The sequence below is a fragment of the Macaca thibetana genome, chromosome 3 (genome assembly GCF_024542745.1).
Source record: "Macaca thibetana thibetana isolate TM-01 chromosome 3, ASM2454274v1, whole genome shotgun sequence".
NCBI lineage: Eukaryota > Metazoa > Chordata > Mammalia > Primates > Cercopithecidae > Macaca > Macaca thibetana.
Genome location: NC_065580.1, coordinates 183,271,854 through 183,299,218, shown reverse-complemented (window position 1 = coordinate 183,299,218; position 27,365 = coordinate 183,271,854).

Genomic DNA, 27,365 nt, shown 5'->3' with positions numbered 1-27,365 from the left:
AACTCTGTAAGATGAATTAACACATCAAAAAGCGGATTCTCAGAAAGCTTGTTTCTAGTTTTTATCAGAGGATATTTCCCTTGTCGCCATAAGTTTCAATGCCATCCAAAATATCCCTTCTCAGATTCCCCAAAAGCAGTGCTACCAAACTGCTCCATTGAAAGCTTCCTGTAACTCTGTGAGATGAAGTCACAAATCACAAAGCAGTTTCTCAGAAAGCTTCCTTCTGGTTTTTGTCTGAGGATATATCCTTTGTCACTGTAGGCTTCAATACGCTCCCAAATATCCTATTGCAGATTCCATGAAAACAGTGTTTTCAAACTACTAAATGAAAACATCAGTGTATTTCTGTGAGATGAGTTCACCCATCTGAAAGTAGTTTCTCAGATAGCTTCTTTCCAGTTTTTATCTGAAGATATTTCCTTTTACACCATAGGCCTCAATGCGCTCCCATACATCACTTTGCAGACCCATGAAAACTGTGTTTGTAAACTCCTCCATGAAAAGACGGGTGTAACTCTGTGAGATGAATTCAAACATCGCAAAGAAATTTCTCAGAAAGCTTCTTTCTTGTATTTATCAGAATATATTAACTTTGTCATGATAGGCTTCAATGCGATCCAAAATATACCTTCTCAGATTCCCCAAAAAGAGAGCTACCTAATGTCTCCATGTAAAGAATGGTATAACTCTGTGAGATGAATTCACACATCACACAGCTGTTTCTCAGAAAGCTTATTTCTAGCTTTTATCTGAGGATATTTCCTTATTCACCATAGGCCTCAATGTGCTCCAGAATATCCCATCACAGATTCCATGAAAAAAATGTTACCAAACTTCTCAATGAAAAGAATGGTGTAACTCCATGAGATGAATTCCCACATCAGAAAGAAGTTTCTAAGAAAGTTTCTTTCTAGATTTTATCTGAGGATATTTCGTTTGTCACCATAGGCTTCAATGCGATCCAAATTATCCCTTCTCAGATTCCCCAAAAACAGAGTTACCAAACTGCTCCATGAAAACATTCGTGTAACTCTGTGAGATGTACTCACAAATCACACAGCAGATTGTCATAAAGCTTCTGTCTAGTTTTTGTCTGAGGATATTTTCTTTTCCGTCGTTTGCTTCAATGCGCTTGTGAATATCACTCTGCAGATTCCATGAAAATAGTGTTAGCAAACTGCTACATGAAAACCAAGGTGTAAATCTGTGATATGAGTTCAAACATCGGAAAGCAGTTTCTCAGAAAGCTTCTTTTTGGTTTTTCTCTGAGGATAATTCCTTTGCAACCATGGGCTTCAATGCACTCTTAGATATCCCTTCTCAGACACCACAAAAACAGTGATGTCAAAGTACTCCCTCAACAGAATCGTTTACCTCTATGAGATGAATGCACACATCACAAAGGAGTTTCTCTGAAAGCTTCTTTCTTGTTTTCATCTGAGGAAAATTCCTTTTTCACCATATTCCTCAACACATTCCCGAATATCCCATTGCAGTTTATACGAAAAAAGCATTAGCAAACTTCTCAATGAAAAGAACAGTGTTACCCTGTGAGATGAATTCACACATCACAAAGCCATTTCACAGAAAGATTCTTTTCGGTTTTTATCGGAGGATATTTCATTTATCACCTTAGGATTCAATGCAGCCCAAAATATCCCTTCTCAAATTCCACGAAAATTGTGCTACTAAAGTGCTCCATGAAAAGAATAGTGTAACTCTGTGAGATGAATTCAGCCACCACAAAGTTGTTTCTCAGAGAGCTTCTTTCTAGTTTTTAACTGAGGATATTCCCTTATTCACCATATTCCTCAATGTGCTCCAGAATATCTCATTCCAGATTCCACGAAAAAAGTGTTAGCAAACTTCTCAATGAAAGAACAGTGTAATTCTATGAGATGAATTCACACAACACAAAGAACTTTCTCAGAAAGATTCTTTCACGATTTTATCTGAGGATAGTTCCTTTATCACCACAGGCTTCAACGCAGTGTAAAATATCTCTTCTCAGATTCCCCAAGAACAGTGCTACCAAACTGCTCCATGAAAAGAATCATGTAACTCTGTGCGATTAATTCACAAATCACAAAACAACATCTCAGAAGGTTTCTTTCTATTTTTTTTCTGAGGATATTTCCTTTTTCATCGTTTGCCTCAATGCGCTCATGAATGGCCCTCTGCAGATTCCACGAAAATAGTGTTAGCAAACTGCTTCAAGAAGAGAAATGTGTAAATCTGTGAGATGAATTCTCACATCACAAAGCAATTTCTCAGAAAGCTTCTTTTTGGTTATAGGCTGAGGATATTTAATTTGTCACCATAGGCTTCAATGTGCTCCCAAATATCCTATTGCAGATTCCATGACAATAGTGTTATCAAACTGCTCAATGAAAACAACAGTGTAACTCTGTGAGATGAATTCACAGAAACTTTCTTTCTCAGAAAGCCTCTTTCTAGTTTTTATCTGAGGATATTTCCTTTGTCACCACAGGTTTCAATGCAATAAAAATTATCCCTTCTCAGATTCCCCAAAAAGAGTTCTACAAAACTGCTCCATGAAAAGAAAGGTGTAACACTGTGAGATAAATTCACACATACCAAAGAGGTTTCTCTGAAAGCTTCTTTCTAGTTTTCATCTGAGGATACTTCCTTAGTAAACATAGGCTTCAATGCGATCCAAAATATCCCTTCATGATTCAAAAAAAGAAAAAGAGTGCTACTAAACTGCTCAATGAAAAGAATCATGAACTCTGTGAGGTGAATTAACACACCACAAAACAGTTCCTCAGAATGCTTCTTTATAGTTTTTATATGAGGATATTTCCTTTGTCACTATAAACTTCAATGTGCTCCAAAATATCACATTGCAGATTTCAAGAAAACAGTGTTAGCAAACTGCTCAATGAAAATAACAGTTTTACTCTGTGAGAAGAATTCTCACAACACAAAACACTTCCTCAGACACTTTCTTTCTAGTTTTTATCTGAGGACATTTCCCTTTTCATTATACGCCAGAGTACCCTCCCAAATATCATTTTACAGATTCCATGAAAACAGTGTTAGCAACCTACTCAATGAAAAGAAAGGTGTAACTCTGTGAGATGAATTCACACATCACAAAGAACTTCCTCAGAAACTTTCTTTCTAGTTTTGATCTGAGGCTATTTCCTTTGTCACTATATTCTTCAATGAGATCTAAAGTATCCCTTCTCAGATTACCCAAAAACAGTGAGACCAAACTGATCCATGAAAAGAATCATTAACTCCGTGAGATGAATTAACACATCATATAGCAGTTTCTCAGAAAACTTCTTTCTCATTTTTACCTGTGGATATTTCCTCAAACTGCTCCATGGATACAAAGGTGTAACCCTTTGAGTTGAATTCACACATCACAAGGAAGTTTCTCAGAAAGCTTCTTTCTAGCTTTTATCTTAGGATAATTCCTTTGTCATGACGGGCTTCAATACAATCCAAAGTCTCCCTTCTTAGATGCCCAAAAACAGTGCTACCAAACTGCTCCATGAAAAGAATGGTGTAATTCTGTGGGATTAATTCACACATCACAAAGCAATTTCTCAGAAAGCTTCTTTCTTGTTTTTATCTGAGGATATTTTCTTCTTCACCACAGAGCTCAATGCGCTCCCAAATATCCCTCTGCAGATTCCACGAAAACAGTGATAGCAAAGTGCTCCAAGAAAAGGAAGGTGTAACTCTGTGAGATGAATTCACACATCACAAAGAAGTTCCTCAGAAAGCTTCTTTCCAGTTTTTATATGAGGATATTCCCTTTGTCTCCATAGGCTTCAATGTGATACAAATTATCCCTTCTCAGACTCCCCAAAAACACTGCCAGCAAACTGATCCATGAAAAGAATCGTGTAACTCTGTGGGATGAACAACACATCAAAATGTGGTTTCTCAGAAAGCTTTCTAGTTTTTATATAATATTATTTAATTTGTCACCATAAGCATGAATGCACTCTGAAATATCCCATTGCAAACTCCAAGAAAACAGTGTTGGCCATCTGCTCAATGAAAGGAACAGTGTAACTCTGTGAGATGAATTCACACGTCACAAGGGAGTCTCTCGGAAAGCTTCTTTCTAGTTTTTATCTGAGGATGTTTCCATTTTTACTATAGGCCTCAATGTACTCCATATATCCCTTTGCAGATTCCATGAAAATGGTGGTAGCAAATTGCTCCATGAAAAGAAAGGTGTAAATCTGTGATATGAATTCAAACTTCTCAAAGAACTTTCTCAGAAAACTTCTTTCTAGTTTTTAACTGAGGTAATTAACTTTGACACCATAGACTTCAGTGCAATCCAAAATATCCCTTCTCAGATTCCCCAAAAACAGTGCTACCAAACTGAACCATAAAAAGAATCATGTAACTCTGTGAGATTAATTAACACATCACAACACAGTTTCACAGAAAGCTTCTTTCTAGTTTTTATCTGAGGATAATTCCTTTGCCATCATAAGCTTCAATGTACTTCAAAATATCCCACTGCAGATTCCAAGAAAACAGTGTTAGAAAATGCTCAATGAAAAGAACAGTGTAACTGTGTGAGATGAATTCACACATCACAAAGCAGTCTCTCAGAAAGCTTCTTTCTAGTTTTTACCTGAGGCTATTTCCATTTTCACCATAGGCCTCAATGCGTTCCCAAATATCCCTTCTGAGATTCCATGAAAAAAGTGTTAGGAAACTGCTCCATGAAAAGAATGGTGTAACTCTGTGAGATGAATTCACGCATCACCAAAATCTTTCTCAGAAAACTACTTCCTGTTTTCTAAAGGAGGATATTTCATTTGTCACCATACTCTTCGATGCAATCTGAAATATCCCTTCTCAGATCCCCCAAAAACAGTGTGACCAAACTGATCCATAAAAGGAATCATGTAACTGTGTGAGATGAAATCACACATCACAAAGCAGTTTTTTCAGAGCACTTCTTTTTGCTTTACTTCTGAGATATTTCGAATGTCACCATATGTTTCAAACCACTGCCAAATATCCTAATGCAGATTCCATGAAAAGAGTGTTAGCAAACTGCTCCAAGAAATGAATCTTGTAACTCTGTGAGATGAATTCACACATCACAAAGCAGTTTCTCAGAAAGATTCTTTCCAGTATTAATCTAAGGATATTTAGTTTTACACCATAGGCCTCAATGGGCTCCCAAATATCCCTTGAAGTTTCCACCAAAGGGGTGCTAGCAAACGGCTCCATGAAAAACAAGGTGTAACTCTATGAGATGAATTCACACGTCACAAAGAAATTTCTGAGAATGCTTCTTTCTCATATTTATTTGAGAGTAATTCCTTTGCCAACATAGGCTTCAATGCGATCTCAAGTATCCCTTCTCAGATTCCCGAAAAACAGTTTTACCAAACTGCTCCATGAAAAGAATCATGAAACTCTGTGAGATGAATTCACGCATCACAAGGCAGTTTCTCAGGAAGCTTCTTTCTAGTTTTTATCTGAGGATATTTCCTATTTCACCATAGGGCTCAATGCATTCCCAAATATCCCTTTGCAGATTCCATGAAAACAGTGCTATCAAACTGCTCAGTGAAAACAGCAGTCTTACATTGTGGGATGAATTCACACATCACAAAGTAGTTTCTCAGAAAACTTCTTTCCAGTTTTTCCCTGAGGATATTTAGTTTTTCACCGTAGGCCTCAATGTTCTCCCAAATATCCCTTTGCAGATTCCACACAAGTAGTGTTAGCAAACGGCTCCATGAAAAGGAGGTGTAACTCTGTGAAATGAATTCACTCATCACAAAGTGCTTTCTCACAACGCTTCTTGATAGTTTTCATCTGAGGGTATTTCCTTTGTCAATGTAGACTTCACTGTGATTCAAAATATCCCTTCTCAGATTCCCGAAAAACAGTTTTACCAAACTGCTCCATGAAAAGTATCGTGAAACTCTGTGAGATGAATAAACACATCACAAAGCAGTTTCTCAGAAAGCTTCTTTCTAGTTTTTTATCTGAGGATATTTCCTTTGTCACCGTAGGCTTCAAAGCGATCCAAAATATCCCTTCTCAGATTGGCAAAAACAGTGTTGCGAATCTGCTCCATGAAAAGAATCCTGTAAGTCTGTGACAAGAGTTTGCACATCAGAAAGCATTTTTCTAGTTTTTATATGATGGTATTTCCTTTGTCACCTTAAGCTTCAATGTGCACTGAAATATAACGTTGCAGATTCCATGAAAACCGTGTTAGCAAACTGCTCAAAGAAAAGGACTGTGTAACGCTGTGAGTTGAATTCAAACATCACAAAGCAGTTTCTCAGAAAGCTTCTTTCTCGTTTTTATGTGAGGATATCCCCTTTTTCACTATATGTCTCAATGTGCACCCAGATATCCCTTTGCAGATTCCATGAAAACAGTGTTAGCAAACTCTCAGTGAAAAGAACAGTGTAACATGGTGAGATAAATTAACACACTACAAAGCAGTTTCTCAGAAATTTTCTTTCTAGTTTTTATCTGAGTATATTTAGTTTTTCAAAATAGGCCTCAATGCGCTCCCCAATATCCCTTTGCAGTTTCCACAAAAACAGTGTTAGCAAACGGCTCCATGAAAAGAAAGATTTAACTCTTGGAGAGGAATTGCACCATCGCAAGAACTTTCTCAGAACACTTCTTTCTAGTTTTTATCTGATTTTATTTCCTTTGTCAAGATAGGCTTCAATGCGATCCAAAATATCCCTTCTTAGACTTCCCCAAAACGGTGCTACCAAACTGCCAAATGAAAAGAATTGTGTAACTCTGTGAGATGAATTATCACATCGCAAAGCGATTTCTCAGCAAGTGTCTTTCTAGTTCTTATATTAGGATATTTCCTTTGTCACCTAAATTTTGAATGCACTCCAAAATGTGCCTTTGCAGATTCCACAAAAACAGTGTTAGCAAATTGCTCAATGAAAAGAACAGTGTAACTCTGTGAGATGAATTCACATATCACAAAGGAGTTTCTAGGAGGCTTCTTTCTACTTATTATTTGAAGATATTTCCTTTTTAATTATAGGTCTCAATGTGCTCCCAAATATCCCTTTGCAGATTCCACGAAAGCAGTGTTAGCAAACTGCTCAGTGAAAAGAACAGTATAACACTGTGAGATGAATTCACACATCACAAAGCAGTTTCTCAAAAACTTCTCTCTAGTTTTTATCTGAGGATATTCCCTTTTTCATTATATGACTCAATGTGCTCCCATATATCCCTTTGCAGATTACACAAAAACAGTGTTAGCAAACTGCTTCATGGAAAGAAAGGTATAACTCTGTGTGATGAATTCACACATCACAAAGAACTTCCTCAGCAACCTATCACAAGAACAGAAAACCAAACACCGCATGTTCTCACTCATAGGTGGGAATTGAACAATGAGATCACTTGAAGTCTATAAGGGGAACACCACACTCCAGGGCCAATTATGGGGAGGATGGAGTGGGGAGGAATGGCATTGGGAGTTATACCTGATGTAAATGATGAGATGAGTGTGCTGACGAGTTGATGGGTGCACACACCAACATGGCACAAGTATACATATGTAACAAACCTGTACGTTGTGCACATATACCCTAGAACTTAAAGTATAATAAAAATAAATAAATAAATAAGAAAGATAATAATCCTCAAAAAAAATTAAAAAAGAAAACAGTTCCATGAATGACTAAGATACTACAGTTCAGGTGCACAGCCTTCTAATGGTTTCATTGAGTTAGAAAGAAAAGTTTAATCTAAGTATATATAAAAAAAGAATTATATCTCATCTTTATTCTGGAAAGGAGTCAGCATACATTACATGTCAATATTCAATTCTTAATTTTCAAGATGAATGGAAGGGAAAAGAATGAATTAATCCAAAGCAAGAGGGTAGTTTTTAAAAATCATGCTTTATTCTGGAATTCAGTCAGAGGCAGATGAACCATAGATGTTCATCACCCATCCCAGTACCAAGTTCCTTTTCAGCAGTGCAAGTGGGACCATAAATGAAATGGGTAAATCAAGGCTACCCTGGTATTGCCCTATTAACTTTCCATAGTTAACTTTATACATTCTGCTCGATATTTTAAAATCAAAAGAGCTTCTGGTAGAAGTCAGTTGATAGACAAAAACTTTTAAAATGGACTTCTTGGCCGGGCGCGGTGGCTCAAGCCTGTAATCCCAGCACTTTGGGAGGCCGAGACGGGCGGATCACGAGGTCAGGAGATCGAGACCATCCTGGCTAACACAATGAAACGCCGTCTCCACTAAAAATACAAAAAAATTAGCCGGGCGTGGTGGCGGCGCCTGTAGTCCCAGCTACTCGGGAGGCTGAGGCAGGAGAATGGCGGGAACCCGGGAGGCGGAGCTTGCAGTGAGCTGAGATCGTGCCACTGCACTCCAGCCTGGGCGACAGAGCGAGACTCCGCCTCAAAAAAATAAAAAATAAAAATAAAAATAAAAATAAAATGGACTTCTTATTCAGTCTGTAACCATAGCTGTGTTCCCATCGTTTTGCCTTCCTGTTTCCCATCCTCTAACCTTAAAAATTTTTAATTCATTTCCTGGACTCTCATGTTCCACCCTCTGTGAAGATCTGCTCCACAGTTTTAGACAAAGTGAATTCCTCTTAATGAAATTTCTTTGACACTCAAAGTCAAAGTTTATAGCTTAGTAATTATTCTATGAACATCTCTTACCTCCTTAATTGGTCTGGAAGCTCCCTGAGTATGGAGAGTCTATATTCATGTTGCTTATTTTGTGGAGATTCCAGAGAAACTGTTAGCAAAATGCTCTATGAAAAGAAAGGTGTAACCCTGTGAAATGAATTCACACATCACAAAGAAATTTCTCAGAAAGCTTCTTTCTAGTTCTTATCTGAGGGTATTTCCTTTGTCACCACTGGCTTCAATGCAGCCCAAAATATCCCCTCTCAGATTCTACAAAAACAGTGCTACCAAACTGTTCCATGAAAAGAATGATTTAACTCTGTGCGATGAATTCACATATCACAATGCAGTTTCTTAGAAAACTTCTTTCTAGATTTTATCTGAGGATATTTACTTTTTCACCATATTCCTCAATGCGCTCTCGAATATCCCATTGCAGAATAAATGAAAAAGTTTTAGCAAACTTCTCAATGAAAAGAATGGTGTAACACTGTGAGGTGAATTTACACATCACAAACCATTTCACAGAAAGCTTCTTTTTAGTTTTTATCTGAGGATAGTTCCTTTGTCACCATAGGATTCAGTGCTCTCCCAAATATCCTACTGCAGATTCCACGAAAACAGTGTTTTCAAACTGGTCCGTGAGAAGAAAGGTTTAACTCTGTGAGATAATTTCACACATCACAAACAACTTTCTCAGAAAGATTCTTTATACTTTTTATCTGAAGATATTTCCTTTGTCACCATAGCCTTCAATGAGATCCAAAATATCCCTTCTAGATACCCCCAAAACACTCCTGCAATCTGATACATGAAAATGTTTGTGTACTTATGTGAGATGAAATAGCTCATCACAAAGCAGTTTCTCAGAAAAATTTCTTTTGAATTTTAACATGAGGGTATTTCCTTTATCACTGTAGTCCTCAATGCACTTTGGACTATCCTATTTCTGTTTCCATGAAAATAGTGTTAGCAAACTGCTCCATGAAAACAGGGGTGTAACTCCATGAGACAAATTCATCCATCACAAAGACGTTTCTCAGAAAGCTTCTTCTTCGTTTTTGTCTGAGGATATTTCCTTTCTCACCATTGGCTTCAATGCGATCCAAAATATCCCTTCTCAGATACCCCAAAAACAGTGCTTCCAAAGTGATCCATGAAAAGAACCATGTAACTCTGTAGGCAGAAATAACACATCACAAAACGGTTTCTCACAAACCTTCTCTCTAGTTTTTGTCTGAGGATATTTCCTTTGTCACCATAAACTTTAATGTGCTCCAAAATATCCCATTACAGATTCCAGAATACAGTGTTAGAAAACTTCTCAATGAAAAGAACGGTGTAACTCTGTGAGATAAATTGACACATCACAAAGTGGTTTCACAGAAAGTTTCTTCTCGGTTTTAATCAGAGGATATTTAACTTGTCACCATAGGCTTCAATGCACTCCCAAACATCCTAGAGTAGATTCCATGAAAATAGTGTTAGCAAACTGCTCCATGAAAAGAAAGGTGTAAATATCTGAGATGAATTCACACATCATAAAGCAGTTTCTCAGAAAGTATCTTTTTGGTTTTTGTCTGAGGATATTTCCTTTGTCACCATGTGTTCCAATGTACTCCAAAATATCCTATTGCAGATTCCCCAAAAACAGTGCTAGCAAACTGAACCATGAAAAGAATTGTGTAACTCTGTGAGATGAATTAACACATCACAAAGTGATTTGTCAGAAAGGTTATTTCTAGTTTTTATCTGAAGATATTTAATTTGTTATCATTGGCTTCAATGCAATTCAAAATATCCCTTCTCAAATTCCCCTAAAACAGTGTTACCAAACTGCTTCATGAAAAGTGTGGTGTAACTCTGTGAGATGAATTCTCACATCACAAAACTGTTTCTCAGAAAGCTTCTTTCTAGTTTTTACCTGAGGATATTTCCTTTTCACATATTCCTCAATGCACTCCCAAGTATTCCTTTGCAGATTTCCCAAAAACAGTTTCAGTAACCTGCTCCAGGAAAAGATTTGTGATACTCTGTGAGATGAATACACATATCACAAAGCAGTTTCTGAGAAAGCTTCCATCTGATTTATATCTGAGAATATTCCCTTTGTCACCATAGGCTTCAGTGTGATCCAAAATAGCCCTTCTCAGATCCTCCAAAATCAGTGCTACCAAAATGCTCCATGAAAAGATCCTGTAAATCTGTGAGATTTATTCACAAATCAGAAAGCATTTTCATAGAAACCTTCTTTCTAGTTTTTGTCTGAGGATATTTTCCTTTTCACCACAGGCCTTGTTGCACTGGTGAATATCCCTTTGCAGATTTCACGAAAATCGTGTTAGGAAACTGCTCCAAAAAAAGAAAGGTGTAAATCTGTGAGATGAATTCACACATCACATAGCAGTTTCTCAGAAAGCTGCTTTTTGTTTTTTTGTCTGAGGATATTTCCTTGGTCACCATATCCTTCAATGCACTCCCAAATATCCTTTTGCATTTTCCATGAAAACAGTTTTACCAAACTGCTCCAAGAAAAGAATCATGCCACTCTGTGAGATGAATACAGACATCACAAAGTAGTTTCTCAGAAAGCTTCTTTCTATTTTTTATCTGAGGATATTTCCTTTAGCACCACAGGCTTCAATGCGATCCAAAATATCCCTTCTCAGCGTCCCCAAAATCAGTGCTAACAAACTGCTCCATGAAAAGAAATTGTAAGTCTCTGAGATGAATTCTCAAATTGGAAAGCAGTTTGTCAGAAACTTCTTTCTAGTTTATGTCTGAGAATATTTCCTTTGTCAGCATAAGCTTCAATGTGCTCCAAAATATCCCATTGCAGATTCCAGGAAAACAGTGTTAGCAAGCTACTCAATGAAAAGAACAGTATAACTCTGTGGGACAAATTGACACATCCCAAAGCAATTTCTCTGGAAAGCTTCTATTCCGTTTTTGTCTGAGGATATCTCCTTTGTCACCATAGGCTTTAATGCACTCCAAAATATCCTATTGCAGATTCCATGGGAACAGTTTAAGCAGACTTCTCACTGAAAAGAACAGTGTAACTCTGCGAGATGAATTCACACATCACACAGAAGTTTCTCAGAATGCTTCTTTCTAGTTTTTATCTGAAGATATTTCCTTTGTCACTATGGGTTTCAATGTGATTCAAAGTATCCTTGCTAATATCACACAAAAACAGTACTAAAAATCTGCTCCATGGAAAAAAAATGGGTAACTCTGTGAGATGAATTAACACATCACAAAGAAATTTCTCAGAAAGCTTCTTTCTAGTTTTTATGTTAGGATATTCCTTTTTTTCTTTCTTCTTTTTTTTTTTTTTGCTTTGTTCAGTACTGTATATCCCACACCTAGTCCAGTGCTACAAGTAGTATTTTATTTACTAATGTTTTTATATTTTTTATTATACTTAATTTGTAGGGTACATATGCACAAGGTGGAGGTATGTTACATATGTATACATGTGCCATGTTGGTGTGCTGCACCCATCAACTCATAAGCACCCTTCAACTCGTCATTTACATCAGGTTTAACTCCCATTGTCCTCAATCCCCCCTCCACCCTCCCAACAATAGGTCCCAGTGTGTGATGTTCCCCTTCCCATGTCCAAGTGATCTCAATGTTCAATTCCCACCTATGAGTGAGAACATGTGGTGTTTGGTTGCTGTTCTTGTGATAGTTTGCTGAGAATAATGGTTTCCAGCTGCATCCATGTCCCTACAAACAACACAGACTCATCTTTTTATGGCTACATAGTATTCCATGGTGTATATGTGCCACATTTTCTTAATCCAATCTGTCACTGATGGACATTTGGGTTGATTCCAAGTCTTTGCTATTGTGATTTCTGCCACAATAAACAGACTTTTGCATGTGTCTTTGCAGCAGCATAATTTATAATCCTTTGGGTATATTCCCAGTAATGGGATGGCTGGGTCACATGGTATTTCTAGTTCTAGATCCTTGAGCAAATCCATTTGTTTTCCACATTGGTTGAACTAGTTTACAATCCCACCAACAATGTAAAAGTGTTCCGATTTTTCTACACCTTCTCCAGCACCTGCTGTTTCCTGACTTTGTAGTGATTTCCATTCTAACCAGTGTGAGATGGTATCTCATTGTGGTTTTGATTTGCATTTCTCTGATGGTCAGTGATGATGAGCATTTTTTCACGTGTCTTTTGGCTGTATGAATGTCTGCTTTTGAGAAATGTCTGTTCATATCTTTTGCCCACTTTTTGATGTTTTTTTTTTTTTTCTTGTAAATTTGTTTGGGTTCTTTGTAGGTTCTGGATATTAGCCCTCTGTCAAATGAGTAGATTGCAAAAACTTTCTCCCATTCTGTAGGTTTCCTATTCACTTTGAAGGTAGTGTGTTTTGCTGTGCAGAAGTTTAATTAGATTAATTTTAGTTTAGTTTAGTAATTTCAGTTTAATTAGTTTAATTAGATCTTTAGTTTAATTAGATCCCATTTGTCAATTTTGGCTTTTGCTGCCATTGCTTTTGGTGTTTTACACATGAAGTCCTTGCCCATGCCTATGTCCTGAATGATATTACCTACGTTTTCTTCTAGGGTTTTTATGGTATTATGTCTAACATTTAAGTCTCTAATCCATCTTGAATTAATTTTCATATAAGGAGTAAGGAAAGGATCCAATTCCAGCTTTCTGCTTATGGCTAGCCAATTTTCCAAGCACCACTTATTAAATAGGGAATCATTCCTCATTTCTTGCTTTTCTCATGTTTGTCAAAGATCAGATGACTGTAGGTGTGTGGTATTATTTCTGAGGGCTCTATTCTGTTCCCTTGGTCTATATTTCTGTTTTGGTACCAGTACCATGCTGTTTTGGTTACTGTAGCCTTGTAATATAGTTTGAAGTCAGGTAGCATGATGCCTCCAGCTTTGTTCTTTTGACTTAGGATTGTCTTGGCAATGTGGGCTCTTTTTTGGTTCCATATGAACTTTAAACCGATTTTTTCCAATTCTGTGAAGAAAGTCATTGGTAGCTTGATGAGGATTGCATTAAATCTATAAATGACCTGGGCAGTATGGCCATTTTCACAATATTGATTATTCCTATCCATGAGCATGGTATGTTCTTCCATTTGTATGTGTCCTCTTTTATTTCACTGAGCAGTCACCATAACCTTCAATGCGCTCCAAAATATTCTATTGCAGATTCCAAGAATACAGTGCTACCAAACTGCTCCATGAAAATAATCATGTAACACTGTGAGATGAATTCACAAATCACAAAGCAGTTTCTCAGAAAGCTTCTTTCTAGTTTTGGTCTGAGGATATTTCCTTTTTCATAATAGGCCTCAATGCGATCGCGGATATCCCCTTGCAGATTTCACGAAAGTAGTGTTAGCAAACTGCTCCATGAAAAGAAATGTATAAATCTCTGACATGAATTCACACATCAGTCAGCAGTTTCTCAGAAAGTTTCTTTTTGGTTTTTGTCTGAGGATGTTTCCTTTGTCATCATAGGCTTCAATGTACTCCCAAATATCCTATTGCAAATTCCCCAAAAACAGTGATACCAAAATGATACTGATAAGAATCTTGTAACTCTGTGAGATGAATTAAGACGTCACAAAGTGGTTTCTCAGAAAATTCTTTCTCGTTTTCATATGAGGATATTTCCTTTGTCACCATAAGCTTCAATGCACTCCAAAATATCCGATCTGATTGCAGATTAAAAGAAAACAGTGTTTGCAAACTGCTCAATGAAAACAGCATTGTAACTCTCTGAGATGAATTCACACATCACAAAGCAGTTTATCAGAAAGCTTCTTTCTAGTTTTTATCTGAGGATATTTCCTTTATCACCATAGACCTCAATGCAATTCCAAATATTCCTTCTCAAATTCCCCAAAAACAGTGCTAATAAACAGCTTCACGAAAAGTGTGGTGTAACACTATGAGGTGAATTTTCACATCACAAAATCGTTTCTCAGAAAGCTTCTTTCTACTTTTTATCTGAGGATAATTCCTTTTTCACCATATTCCTCAATGTGCTCCCAAATACCCCTTTGCAGATCCATGAAATGTGTTTTAGCAAACTGCTCCAAGAAATGAATCATGCTACTCTTTGAGAGGAATACACACATCAAAAATCGGTTTCTCAGAAAGCTTCTATCTAGTTTTTATCTGAGAATATTCCCTTTTCCACCATACGCTTCAATGTGACCAAAATATCGCTTCTCAGATTCCCCAAAAACAGTGCTACCAAGCTGTTCCATGAAAAGAATCGTGTAAATCTGTGAGATGAATTCACAAATCAGAAAGTAGTTTCATAGAAAGTTTCTTTCTAGTTTTTGTCTGAGGATATTTGCTTTTTCACTACAGGCCTCACTGAGCGCATGAATATCCCTTTTCAGATTCCAAGAAAATAGTATTAGCAAACTATTCCATGAACAGAATGGTGTAAATCAGTGAGATGAATTCACACATCACAAAGCAGTTTCTAAAAATGCTTCCTCTTGGTTTTTGTCTGAAGATATTTCCTTTGCCACTTTAGGCTTCAACATGCTCCCAAATATCCTATTTGAGATTCTGCAAAAACAGATACCAAACTGCTACAAGAAAAGTATCGTGCTACTCTGTGAGATGAATATACACACCACAAAGAAGTTTCTCAGAAAGATTCTTTGTAGTTTTTTTCTGAGGATATCTCCTTTGTCACCATAGGCTTCAATGCAATCCAAAATATCCCTTCTCAAATTCCCCAAGAACAGGGATATTAAACTGCTCTATGAAAAGAATGGTGTAACTCTGTGAGAGGAATTTACAAATCACAAAGGAGTCTCTCAGAAAACTTCTGTCAAGTTTGATATGAGGATATTTCCTTTGTCACCCTAAGTTTCAATGAGCTCTGAAATATCCAATTGCAGATTCCAAGAAAACAAACAGTGTTAGCAAACTGCTCAATGAAAACAGCATTGTAACTCTGAGATAAATCATGTGTAACAAAGCAGTTTATCAGAAAGCTTCTTTCTAATTATTATCTGAGGGTATTTCCTTTTTCAACATATTCCTAACTGCACTCCTGAATATCCCATTACAGAGTCCACGAAAAAAGTGTTAGCAAACTTCTCAATGAAAAGAAAGGTGTAAATCTGTTAGATGAATTCACGCATCACCAAGCAGTTTCACAGAAGGATTCTTTTTGTTTTCTATCAGGGGATAATTCCTTTGTAACCAAAAACTTCAAGGTGCTACCAAATATCCTATTGCAGATTCCACAAAAACAGTGTTATCAATCTACCCAATTCAAGCAATGGTGTATCTTTGTGAGATGAAATCAAACATCACAAAGCAGTATTTCAGAAAGCTTCTTTCTAGTTTTTAATCTCAGGATATTTCCTTTTTCTCCATAGGCCTCAATGTTCTCCCATTGCAGATACCGTGAAAACAGTGTTAGCAAACTGCTCAATGAAAAGAATGGTGTGACTCTGTGAGATGAATTCACATATCACAAAGCGGTTTCACAGGAGGGTACTTTCCAGTTTTTATGTGAGAATATTTTGTTTTTCACCATAGAACTCAATGCGTTCGCAAATATCCAATAGCAGATTACACGAAAACAGTGTTACCAAACTGCTCAATGGAAAGAAAGGTGTAACTCTGTGTGATGAATTCAAACATCACCAAGAAGTTTCTCAGAAAGCTTCTTTCTTTTTTTATCTGAGGATATTTCCTTTGTCACCATAGGATTCAATGCAATCCAAACGATCCCTTCTCTGATTCAACAGAAAGAGTGCTACCAAATCACTGCATGAAAAGAAAGGTGTAAGTCTGTGAGATGAATTAACAAATAACAAAGCAGTTTCCCAGAAACCTTCTTTCTAGTTTTTGTCTGAGGAAATTTCCTTTGTCACCATAAGCTTCAAAGTGCTCCAAAATATCCCATAGAAGATTCCAAGAAAACAGTGTTACCAAACTGCTCAATTAAAAGAACAGTGTAACTCTGGGAGATGAATTCACACATCACAAAGCAGCTTCTCAGAAAACTGCTTTATGATTTCCATCTGAGGATATTTATTTTTTCACCATATTCATCAAGGCACAGGGGAATATCCCTTTGCAGATTCCACAAAAATATTGTTAGTAATTTCTACCATGAAAAGAAAGTTGTAAATCTGTGAGATGAATTCACACATCACAAAGCAGTTTCTCAGAAAGCTTCTTTTTTGTTTTTGTCTCAAGATATTTCCATTGTCACCATAGGCTTCAATGTGTTCCCAAATATCCTAATGCAGATTCCATGAAAACAGTGTTAGCATAAGCTTCATGAAAAATAAAAACGTATAACTCTGTGAGATGAATTCACATGTCACAAAGAACCTTCTCAGAAAGCTTCTTTCTAGTTTTTATCTAAGGATATTTCTTTCATCACCATTGGCTTCAATGTGATTAAAAATATCCCTTCTCAGATTCCACAATAACAGTGCTACAAAACTGCTCTATGAAAAGAATCGTGTATTTCAGTCAGACGAATTCACAAATAAAAAAAGTAGTTTCTTACAAAGCTTCTTTCCAGTTTTTATCTGAGGATATTTCCTTTTTCAACATAGGCCTCTACTCGCTCCCAAATATCCCTTTGTAGATTCCACAAAAACAGTGTTAGCAAACTACTCCATGAAAAGAAAGATGTTACTCTGTGAGATGAATGCACACCTCACAAAAAAGTTTCTCAGAAAGCTTCTTTCTAGTTTTTATCAGAGGATATTTCCTTTATCACCATAGGCTTAAATGCGATCCAAAATATCCCTTCTGAGATTTCCCAAAAACAGTGCTACCAAACTGTGCCATGCAAAGAAAGGGGCAACTCTGTGAGATGCATTCCCACATCACAAAGAAGTTTCACAGTAAGCTTCTTTTTTGTTTTTGTCTGAGGGTATTGCATTTATCACCATATACTTCAATGCACTCCAAAATATCCCTTCTCAGACTCCCCAAAAATATCTCACTGTAGATTCCAAGAAAACAGTGTTAGCAAACTGTTTAGTGAAAGAACAATGTAACTCTATTAGATGAATTCACACATCACAAAGCAGTTTCTCAGAAAGCTTCTTTCTAGTTTTTATATAAGGATATTTCCTTTTTCACTATAGGCCTGAATGCATTCCCAAATATCCCTTTGTAGATTCCATGGAAACAGTGTTAGCAAACTGCTCCATGAAAAGAAGGGTATAACTCTGTTTGGGGAATACACACATCAGTTTCTGAAACTGATGTGTGTATTCTCAGAAAGCTTCTTTCTGAGTTTTTATCACAGGGTATTTCCTTTATCTCCACATTCCTCAATGCTGTCTGGAATACCCTATTGTAGATTCCACGAAAACTGTTAGCAAACTTCTCAATGAAAACAACTGTGTAACTCTGTGAGATGAATTCACACATTACAAAGCAGTTTCACAGAAATCTTGTTTCTTGTTTTTTATGAGATATTTCCTTTTTCGCCATATTCTTCAATTGCACTTGTGAATATTCCTTCGCAGATTCACCAAGAGCAGTTCTACAAAACTGATTTACAAAAAGAATTGTGTAACTCTGTGAGATGAAGTAACACATTAAAAAGCCGTTTCTCAGAAAGTTTCTTACTAGTTTTTATATGAGGATATTTCCTTTGTAAAAATAAGCTTCCATGCACTCAAAAATATCCCCTCGCAGATTCCAAGGAAAGAATGTTAGCAAACTCCTCAACGAAAAGAACAGTGTAATTTCATGAGATGAATTCACACATCACAAAGCAGATTCTCAAAAAAGATTCTATCTACATTTTATATGAGGATATTTCCTTTCCACAACATTCCTCAACTCGCTCCAAAATATCCCTTTCTAGATTCCATGAAAACTGTTTGCAAAAGGCTCCATGAAAGGAATGGTGTTACTCTGTGAGATGAATAGACACATCACAAAGAAGTATGCCTGAAAGCTTCCTTCTAGTTGTTCTCTGAGGATATTTCCTTTGTCACCATATGCTTCAGTGAAATCCAAAATATCCTTTTTCAGATTCCTCAAAATCAGTGCTACCAAACTGCTCCATGAAAAGAAAGGTGTAACTCACAGAGATGAATTCACACATCACAAAGCAGTTTCACAGAAAATTTTTTATTGGTTTTATTGGAGGATATTTCCTTTCTCACCATATGCCTCAAGGCTCTCCAAAATATTCCTTTGAAGATTCCCCAAAAACAGTGTTAGCAACTTTTCCATGAAAAGAAAGGTGTAACTCTGGGAGATGAATTCACACGTCACAAAGGAGTTTCTCTGAAAGCTTATTTCTAGTTTTTATCTGTGAAGTGTTCCTTCACAGATTCTACAAAAAGAGCATTTCCAATCTGCTGTATCAAAAAAAAGTTTTAAATCTGTGAAATGAATCCACACATCACCAATCAGTTTCATAGGTAGCTTCCTTCTAGTTTTTATGTGGGAATGCTCTGTTTTTCCCCATTACCCATAATGTGCTCCCAAGTGTCCCTTTGCAGATTCTACAAAAAGAGTGTTTTTAACCTGCTGAATCAAAAGAAAAGTTTAACTTTGTGTGATGAATCCACATCACAAAGCAGTTTCTCAGATAGCTACTTTCTAATTTTTATTTGGGGATATTCACTTTTCCCCTTAGGCCACACTAGGGTCCCAAGTGCCTGTTTGCATATTCTACAAAAACAGAGTTTCCAACCCGCTAAATTAAAAGAAAAGTTTAACTCTGTGAGATAAATCCACACCTCACAAAGGAGTTTCACATATAGCTTTTTTTCTAGTTTTCATCTGGGGATATTTGTATTTTCTCCTTAGGCCAAAATGCACTACCGAATGTTTCTTCACAGATTCTACAAAAAGATTGTTTCCAATTCAATGTATCAAAATAAATTTTAACTCTGTGAGATGAATCCACACATCACCAAGCCATTTCACAGGTAGCTTCCTTCTAGTTTTCATCTGGGGATATTCCGTTTTTTCCCCATAGGCATCCATGGGCTCCCAAGTGTCCATTCACATATTCTACACAGTGTTTCCAACCTGCTGAATCAAAAGAAAGGTTCAACTCTGTGAGATGATTTCACAGCACACAAAGCAGTTTTACAAATCCTTTCTTTCTGGTTTTTATCTGGGGATATTCAGTTTTCTCACTTTGGCCTCAGTGGACTCTGAAATGTTTCTTCACAGATTCAGTGAAAAAAGTGTTTCCAACATTGTGAATCAAATGAAAGGTTTAACCCTGTGAGATGAATACACACATCACAAAGCGGTTTCACAGATAGCTTTTTTTTAGTTTTTATTGGTGATATTCAATTTTTCCCCATAAGCCTCACTGGTCTCCCAAGGGTTCCTTCACAGATTCTACAAAAGGAGTGTTGTAAAACTACTAAATCAAAAGAAAGATTTAACTCTGTGAGCTGAATCCAAAGAACACAAAGCAGTTTCACAGACAGTTTCTTTCCAGTTTTTATCAGGGAACAATTGGCTTTACCACATAGACCACAATGGGCTCCCAAATGTTTCTTTGCAGATTCTATGGAAAAAGTTTTTCCAAAATGCTGAGTCAAAAGAAAGGTTTACCTCTGTGAGATGAATCCACACATCACAAAACAGATTCACAGATAACTTCTTTTTAGTTTTTATCTGGGGATATTCTCTTTGTCCCCATTGGCCTCAATAAGCTCCAAAATGTCCCTTCGCAGATTCTACAAAAAGAGTGTGTGCAAATTGCTGAATCAAAAGAAAGGTTTAACTCTGTGAAGTGAATCTACAGAATGCAAAGTAGCTTCACAGCTAGTTTCTTTACAGTTCTTATCAGAGGATAATCCGTTTTACCACATAGGCCACAATGAGGTCCCAAATATTTCTTTGCAGATTCTAGGAAAAAAAGTTTTTCCAACATACTGAGTCAAAAGAAAGGTTTATCTCTGTGAGATGAATCCACACATCACAAAACAGATTCACAGATAGCTTCTTTTTAGTTTTATCTGGGGATATTTCTTTTTTCCCAATAGGACACATTACGCTTCAGAATGTGCCTTCACAGATACTACAAAAAGAGTGTTTTTAATCTGCTCAATCAAAAGAAAGATTTAATTCTGTGACATGAATCCACACATCAGAAAGCAGTTTCACAGACAGATTCTTTGCCATTTTTATCTGGGGATATTCGGTTTTTCCCCATAGGCATCAATGGGCTCCCAAGTGTCCCTTCACAGATTCTACAAAAAGACTGTATGCGAACTGCTGAATCAAAAGAGAGGTTTAACTCTGTGAGTTGAATCCACACTACAGAAAGCAGTTTCGTGGACAGCTTCTTTCTAGTTTTTATCTGGAGATATTTGGTTTTTCATCATTGGCCATAATGGCCTCCCAAATGTCACTTCGTAGATTCTATGAAAAGAGTGCCTCCAATTTGCTGAATCAAAAGAAAGGTTTAACTCTGTGAGATGAATCCACATATCACAAAGCGGTTTCACATTTACCTTCTTTGTAGTTTTTATGTGGGGATATTTGGGTTTTTTTTTTTCCATTGGCCAAAATGGGCTCCCAAACGTCTCTTTGCAGATTCTACAGAAAGAGTGTTTCCAACCTGAAATGTCAAAAGAAAGGCTTACCTCTGTAAGATGAATCCACACATGAGAAAGCAGCTTCACATATAGCTTCTTTCTAGTTTTTATCTGGGGATATCAGGGTTTTTTTCATACACCTCAATGCAATCCCAAATGTTTCCTTGCAAGTTGTACAAAAAGAGTGTTTCAAACCTGTTGAATCAAAAGAAAGGTTTAACTCTCTGAGATGAATTTACACATCACCAAGCAGTTTCACAAATAGCTTCTTTCTAGTTTTCTTCTGGGGATATTCAATTTTTAACCACAGGCCTAAATGGGCTCCAAAATTTCCCTAAACAGATTCTACTAACAGGGTGTTTTCAACCTGCTTAATCAAAAGACAGTTTTAACATCATAACATAAATCCACACGTCACATAGCACTTTCACAGATTGCTTCTGCCTAGTTATTATCTGGGGATATTTGGCTTTTCCCTAGGCCATGATGGGCTCCCAAATGTCCCTTTCCAGATTCTACAAAAAGAGTGTTTCCAACTTGCTGAATCAAAAGAAAGGTTAACTCTGTGAACTCAGTCCACACCACACATGCAGATTCGCAGTTACCTTCTTTCTACTCTTTAAGTGGGGATATTCGTTTTTTTCCCTTAGGCCTCAATAGGCTCCCAATTGTCCCTTCACAGTCTAACAAAAGAGTGTTTCAAACCTGTTGAATCAAAAGAAAGGTTAACTGTGTGAAATGAATTCACACATCTCCAAGCAGTTTCATAGATGGCTGCTTTCTAGTCTTTATCTGGGGATATTCAGTTTTTCCCCGTAGGTCAAAATGGTTTCCAAAACGTCTCTTTGGAGATTCTGCTAAAAGAACATTTCAAACCTGCTGAATCAAAAGAAAGTTTTAACTCTGTGTGATGAATCCACACATCACAAAGCAGTCTCACAGACAGCTTCTTTCTAGTTTTTATCTGGGGATATTCTGTTTTTTCCCACATGGCACAATGGGTTCCCAAATGTCTCTTCACAGATTCTACAGAAAGAGTGTTTTCAATGTGCTCAATCAAATGAAAAATTTAACTCTGTATGATGAATCCACACATCACAAAGTAGTTTCAGAGATAGCTTCTTTCTAGTTTTTATCTGTGGATATTCAGTTTTTTCCATAGGCCAAAATGGCTCTCAAATATCCTTTTGCAGATACTACAAAAAAAGTGTTTCCAACCTGATGAATCAAAAAAAAAAAAAAGCTCTAACATTGTGGCCTGAATCCACATAACACAAAGCAGTTTCACAGATAGCTTTTTTCTAGTTTTTTATGGGGATGTTTGGTTTTTCCCCATAGGCCTTAATTGGTTCCCTAATGTCACTTTTCAGATTCTATGAAAATAGTGTTTCCAACCTAGTGAATCAAAAGAAAGGTTAAACTCTGTGAGATGAATCCACACATCACAAAGTAGTTTTACACATAGCTTCTTTCTAGTTTTATCTAGTGATATTCAACCACACATCACAAAGAATTTTACACATAGCTTCTTTCTAGTGATATTCAGTTTTTCCCCTAGGACTCAATGGGCTTTCAAATGTCCCTTCACAAATTCTTGACAATGAGTGTTCTTAACTGAATCAAAAGAAAGTTTTATCTCTGTGAGATGAATCCACATCACAAAAACAGTTTCACAGATAGTTTCTTTGTAGTTTTTATCTGGGAATATTCTGTTTTTCTCCATAGGCCTCAAAAGACTCCCAAATTTCCATTCGTGGATTCTACAAACAGTGTTTCCAACCTGTTTAATCAAATGAAAGTTTTAACATTGGGAGATAAATCCACATCTCACAAAACAGTTTCACAGATTGCTTCTGGGGGTATAAGGTGTTTTCCCTATGCCACAATGGGATCCCAAACGTCCCTTCACAGATCCTGCAAAAAGAGCCTTTCCAACCTGTTGAATCATAAGAAAGTTTTCACTCTGTGAGCTGAGTCCACACCACACAAAGTAGTTTCACAGAGAGCTTCTTTCTAGTTTTTATATGGGGATATTCGGTTTTTCCCCTTAGGCCTCAATGGGCTTTCAATTGTCTCTTTGCAGATTCTACCAAAAGAGTTTTTCCAACCTGCTGAATCAAAAGAAAGGTTAACTCTGTGAGATAAATCCACACATCTCCAAGCACTTCATAGATGGCTTCTCTCTAGTTATTATCTGGGGATAATCTGTTTTTTCCCTTGTGCCAAAATGGGCTTCTAAATGTCCCTTAGCAGATTCTACAAAAAAAGTATTCTAACTTGCTGAATCAAAAGAAAATTTTAACTCTGCAAGATGAATTCACCCAACACATAGGAGTTCCACAGATGGTTTCTCTCTAGTTTTAATCTGGGAATATTCAGTTTTTCCCCATAGGCCAAAATGGTCTCCAAAATGTCCCTTTGCAGATTCTGTCCCTTTGCAGATTCTCCAACCTGCTGAATCAAAGAAAGATTTAACTCTGTGAGGTGAATCCACGCATCACAAAGCAGTTTCACACACAGCTTCTTTCTAGTTTTTATCTGGGGATATGTTGTTTTTCTCCATGGGGCTCTATGGGCTCTGAAACGTTCCTTCATAGATTCTACAAACAGCGGTTTTTCAACCTGCTGAATGAAAAGAAATGTTCAACTTTGTGAGATGAATGCACACATGGCCAACCATTTTCACTGATAGCTTCTTTCTAGTTTTTATCTAGGAATATTCACTTTTTCTTGTTAGGCCTCAAAGGGCTCACAAACGTCCCTTCACAGATTCTACAAAAACAGTCTTTCCAACCTGCTAAATCAAGAGAAAGTTTTAACTTTGGGAGATAAATCCAGACGTCACAACACAGTTTCAAAGATTGTTTCTTTCTAGTTTTTATCAGGATATTCATTTTTTTTTCCCTAGGCCACAATGGCCTCTTAAATGTCCCTCTGCAGGTTCAGCAAAAAGAGTGTATCCAACCTGCTGAATCAGAAAAAAGGTTTATCTCTGTGAGATGAATCCACACATCACATACGAGTTTCACACATATCTTCTTTTAAGTTTTTATCTGGGGGTATTTTGTTTTTCTCCATAGGCCAAAATTGGCTTCGAAATGTTGCTTCAGAGATTCTACTGAAAGTGAGTTCCCTACCTGCTGAATCAAAAGAAGAGTTAAACTCTATGAGAAGAATCCACACATCACAAAGCAGTTTCACAGATAGCTTTTTTTCTAGTTTTTGGTAATAGATATTCTGTTTTCTGAATAGACTTCAAAGGGCTCCCAAATGTCCCTTCACAGATTCTACAAAAAGAGTGTTTACAACCTGATGAAACAAAAGAAACTTTTAGCTTTGTGAGATAAGTCCACGCATCTCAATGCAGTTTGGCAGATAGCTTTTTCTTCTTTTTTTTACTGGGGAAATTCAGTTTTTTCCCAGAGGCCTCAATGAGCTCCGAAATATCTCATCACAGATTTTACAAAAAGAGTATTTCCAACATGTTGTATCATAAGAAAGGTTTAACTCACAATGGACTCTCAAATGTCCCTTTGCAGATTCTGCAAAAAAAGTGTTACCAACCTGCTGAATCAAAGGAACGTTTTAAAATTGTGAGCTGAATCAACACAACACAAAACAGTTTCTCAGAGAGCTTTTTTTCTAGTTTTGTCTGGGGATAATTGGTTTCTCCCCATAGGCCTCATTAAGCTCTCAAATGTCCCTTTGTATATTCTACACAAAGAGTATTTCCAACCAGCTGAATCAAACATAACACTTAACTCTGTGAGATGAATCCACCCATGATGAAGCCGTTTCACAGGTAGTTTCTTTCTAATTTTTATCTAAGGATATTCCTTTTTTTTCCCCCAGAGGCCACAATAAGCTCTCAAATGTTGCTTTGCAGATTCTACAAAAACAGTGTTTCCAACATCCTGAATCAAAAATTGTTTTAATTCTGAGATGAATCCATATATCACCAAGTAGTTTCACAGATAACTTCTTTCTAGTTTTTATTGAGCGTATTCCAATTTTCCCCATAGGCCTCAATGGGCTCCCAAATGTCCCTTTGCAGATTCTAAAAAAAAGAGTATTTTCAACTTGCTGAAGAAAAAGAAAGGTTTAACTCTATGAGATGAATCCACACATCACAAAGCAGTTTCACAGATAGCTGCTTTGTAGTTTTTATCCGGGGATATGGGCTACCAACAGTCCCTTGGCAGATTCTGCAAAAAGAGTGTTCCCAACCTGCTGAATCAAATGAAAGTTTTAACTCTGTGAGCTGAGTCTACACCAACAAATCATTTTCACAGTTAGCTTGTTTCTAGTTTTTATGTAGGGATATTTGTTTTTTCCTCTTAGGCCTCAATAAGCTCCAAATTGTGTTTTCACATATTCTACCAAAAAAGTGTTTCCAACCTACTGAATCAAAAGAAAGGTTAATTCTGTGATATGAATCCACACATCTTGAAGCAGTTTCACATATGGCTTCTTTCTAGTTTTTATATGGGGATATTCTATTTTTCCCTGTAGGCCACAATGGGGTCCCAAATGTTACTTTGCAGATTCTACAAAAAAAGCGTTTCTAACTTGCTGAATTAAAAAAAAGGTTTAACTATGTGTGATGAATCCACACATCACATAGGAATTTCACAGATCGTTTCTTTCTAGTTTTTGTCTGGACATATTCCATTTTTCTTCAGAATCCAAAATGTCCTCCAAAATGTCCTTTCATAGATTGTGCTAAAAGAATATTTCCAAGTTGCTGAATAAAAAAAAGGTTTAACTCTGTGAGATGAATCCACACATTACCAAGCAGTTACACAGATAGCTTATTTCAAGTTTTTAACAGGCGATATTCGGTTTTTCCCTCACAGGTCTCAAGGGGCTCCAAGAGGTACCTTCACAGTTTCTACAAAAAGAGTGTTTCCAAACTGATGAATCCAAAGACAGGTTAATTAGGTGAGATGAATTCACACATTGCAAAGCAGTTTCACAGATAGCTTCTTTCCAGTTTTTATCTGGGGATACTCTGTTTTTTCCCCATGGGCATCAATAGGCTTTCAAATAACTCTTCTCAGATTCTACAAAAAGAGTGTTTCCAACCAGCTGAAACAAAAAATAGGTTTAACCCTGTGAGATGAATCCACACATCAGAAAGTAGATTCACAAATAGCTTCTATTTAGTTTTTATCTAGGGATATTAGGGTTTTACCCATAGGCCACAAAGGGCTCCAAGTGTCCCTTCACAGATTCTATAAAAAGAGTGTTTCCAAACTGCTGAATCAAAAGAAAGTTTAACTCTGTGAGATGAATCCACACATCACAAGCCAGTTTCAAAGATAGCTTCCTTCCACTTTTTATATGCTGACATTCTGTTTTTTCCCTTAAACCTCAATGAGCTCCCAAATGTGCCTTTTCAGATTCTACAAAAAGAATGTTTTTGACCTGCTGAATCAAAAGAAAGGTTTAATTGTGTGAGATGAATCCACACATCACAAAGCAGTTTCACAAATAGATTCTTTCTAGTTTTTATCTGGGAATATTCTGGTTTTTTTGTTTGTTTGTTTGTTTGTTTGTTTGTTTTTAGCCATAGGCCATGATAAGCTCCCAAATGTCCTTTTGCAGATACTACAAAAAAAGTGTTTCCAAACTACAGAATCAAAAGAAAGGTTTAACTCTGTGACCTGAATCCGCACATTACAAAGCCGTTTCACAGATAGTATCTTTCTAGTTTTTATCTGGGGATATTCAGTTTTTCTCTAAAGGACTCAATGGCCTCCCAATTGTGCCTTCACAGATTCCCCAAAAAGAATGTTTCCAACATGCTGAATCAAAAGAAAGTTTTAACCCTAGGATATATATCCACATATCATGAAGCATTTTAATAGATAGCTTCTTTCTAGTTTTTATCTGGGGATATTCTGTTTTTCCACATAGGCCTCAATGGGCTCCCAAATGTCTCTTTGCAGATTGCACAAAAAGAGTGTTTCCAACCAGCTGAATGAAAGGAAAGGTTTAAATCTGTGCAATGAATCCACACAACACAAAGCAGTTTCACAGATAGATTCTTTCTAGTTTTTATCTGGGGATATTCTATTTTTCCTTGTATGCATCAAAGGGCTCTGAA